Source organism: Montipora foliosa, chromosome 3 (assembly GCF_036669935.1).
Source record: "Montipora foliosa isolate CH-2021 chromosome 3, ASM3666993v2, whole genome shotgun sequence".
In the NCBI taxonomy this organism is placed as follows: Eukaryota; Metazoa; Cnidaria; class Anthozoa; order Scleractinia; family Acroporidae; genus Montipora; species Montipora foliosa.
The window spans coordinates 7,652,927-7,655,781 of record NC_090871.1 but is presented as its reverse complement, the minus strand read 5'-3'; positions in this window follow the sequence as shown (position 1 = coordinate 7,655,781).

The window sequence follows — 2,855 nt, the reverse complement described above, 5'->3', positions numbered from 1 at the left end:
TAGGAGTTCTAGTTTTTTTATATAAAATACCAAACAATCTTATCAAAGTTTGACTAAGTGTTTAAAATATGGTATCACCAGAACAATTTCTGAAAGCTAACCATCGAGTCGGCGATCAGACGTAATCACGAGAGATCAGTGCCAAACCCAGCCGTTATTCTCTGCCTAAACAGAGTGTTGTTTATCTACGATAGTTGTATCAAGCACTATCAAGTAAAAAAACGAAAAAAAAAAAAAAACAGCAGTAGATTAGCAACCTTTGTGGCATGATTGTGGTGCTGCAGAAAGAATCCCCCTACAGGAAGGGGTTTCTCTCCACTAACTGAAATAATAATCTCTAGTAAATCGGGTAAGTGAGGGGAAGATACTGTGTGTGTAGTGGGGAGTTGAGGGAAAATCAGAGTATAAAATTGGAGCTAGTCTGTTAAACGAAGAAGAGAAATTTACATAGTAAAATCTCAACCTCACATTGGGGTTAGTAACAGAAAAAACTCTGTGTGAAAATAAAGTTTTACTAAGTTTAAATATGGTTGTCACCAGAATTCAGGACAATTTATGAAAGCTAACCATCGAGTCGGCGATTAGACCTAATCACTAGATATCAGTGCCTAACCCAGCAGTTATTCTCTGCCTAAACAGAGTGTTGTTTATCTGCCTAAGCGGGTTAACACTGAGGTTTTCTGTATATGTGTCACAAAGTGTCTCACCTTATTTTGAAGTACCCATTGTAGTCATAACCACAATAATTGAGGAGCCGGGCATTGGGTTTTAGACGCCTTTTGTCGTTGCGGATGGCGGAGAAGTTCATTCGCCTTTCACCAATTTAATGATGTCACCCGGCCTGGATTCCCGGAATCAACGCCATATGTGGCTTGAGTTTGTCCCCGAATACATTCTCCCGTTTTCCACTCTCGTCAAAAAACATTTGATTCGATCTACTTCAATTTTATGTCATTCGATTTCATTCACATTTTTCTTAATTAGGGCCAAGAATGCTGGAGTTCAATGATCTCATCAACAACTGTTTGTTAGTGGGTCACGTGATTAAAAAGGTGAAAAGGTAAGGAAAGAAAGGAGAGGAACTTTATTTAAGTGTCGAGTTAGTTGTTCTATTGCTGAAGCACTAATTGGGGAAACTGTAAACTGAAATTAACAATTAACGCAAAGCAAGTCAAATGTTGGTTTTTGAGGAGAAGGGAAACCGGAGTACGCGGAGAAAACCTGGAATAAGGTGTATACGGACAAAAGTAGATTTTTTGCTTACCTTATTACTCGTTATTTAGATATAACCATTCCTGACAAAAAAGCACTAACAAATTATGCACCGCTTCATTTCCGTACTGGGTGTATTTTGGCCAAGGCGAGGACTTCAAGCTAACCACGGAACTGTCCCAAAAAGTGCACCATTCCCACAACCAGGCAATCAAAAACGGCATAAATGAAGCAATACTGCTTATGTTAATAAAAGAAGCTTTATTTTCAAAATAAAATTTTGTGCCTGCAAGTAACCAAGACTCAATTCTGTATGAAGGTGATTCCAATTTTTAACGTGCAACCAGTAAAAATACACCATTTTAAGAGCCTACTGACGCGTAAACAAGCACGGTGACCCCATTTTTTTTATTTCACATTATTAATATTCATATCATGAATTTTAATTCAGCCAAGTTTCCAAAAACATTTGATAGTTGAACAATTTCAAGGGAATTACCTTAAGTTACTCGGTAAGCAAACAGATCACGACCCAAGCGGAAGGAAGAAATAATTACCCACATTTTCTCCCCTTTAGTACGTTTGGCCGTTCGCCTTTCAAAGCGCGACATTTCGTGTCTTTTTTTCAAGGTTCCGCCACATTTTAAACCCGACACTATTCAAGGATCTCGTTTGCAAGCAAAAAGGCGGGCAAAAAGGAACAAGGACAGGGCAAAAACGAGTGGAACTGGAAAAGAACGCGTGAGAAATACAGTCAAACCTCTCCCCAGCTAGCCTCCTGCGGCAGACGCTCTTAGGGCTCGTCACCCAATCTAAGAGCGTCTGCGTAGTTGGCTACTCCACAACGGCGACCTTGGGGTCAGAGGTAAGTGGCCGTTTTAGAGGCGGCCATTATGGGAGTTAGTGGGGTAGTATGATTCCTGTATTTATACTTTTTTTTTTTCGGGAAAAAGGATGGAATAACTGAAGATAGAGGGTAAATTAGGGCCCGTACGGCCCCGCGCGCGCTTTCATTGTAAAACTATTGGGAAAATGCCCGTACGAGGGCCGTACGCATTAGAGCGAGCAGGGCCGGAAAAAGCCGTACGGCCCTGCTAGGAACACGTATTGCTCCGTGCGATGCGATTTTAGAGGATTTCGTCGCTTTTACACATCCAAGTTACAGCGAGAAAAGCAAATGCAAGCAACCGTATTTGATGAACTATCTGTGTAAATTTTTGTTACTTATTTTGTCCAAACTTCACATTCTGAGTGCTCATGAATAGTGTACACCGCCGATATGATAAAATGCTTATTGACTGAGTTTAGGTCGGGAAGGACAGGAAAATATTTGGCGCTCGGTCCATACGCCATGACCTCGGGCCAAATATTTTCCCGTCCGGCCCTCCCACTCAGTCAATAAGTACATAATAAGGTAACTATGTACAAAATCTGACTCCGTAAGACAGAAAACAAAATAAAAAGCTCTACGGCAAGTAAAATTTCGTTACCAAATCGTTACTAAACTAGAAATACATATTAAGAAAGCGCCTGGGCAAATCTTGAACTTTTTTGGTTGCTTTGAAAAGGCCGCAACACCAAGAAGTGGCGTCACTAGAGCAGAGTTCTTGGAACACATTTCCGAAATCAGAATAGCGACTCAA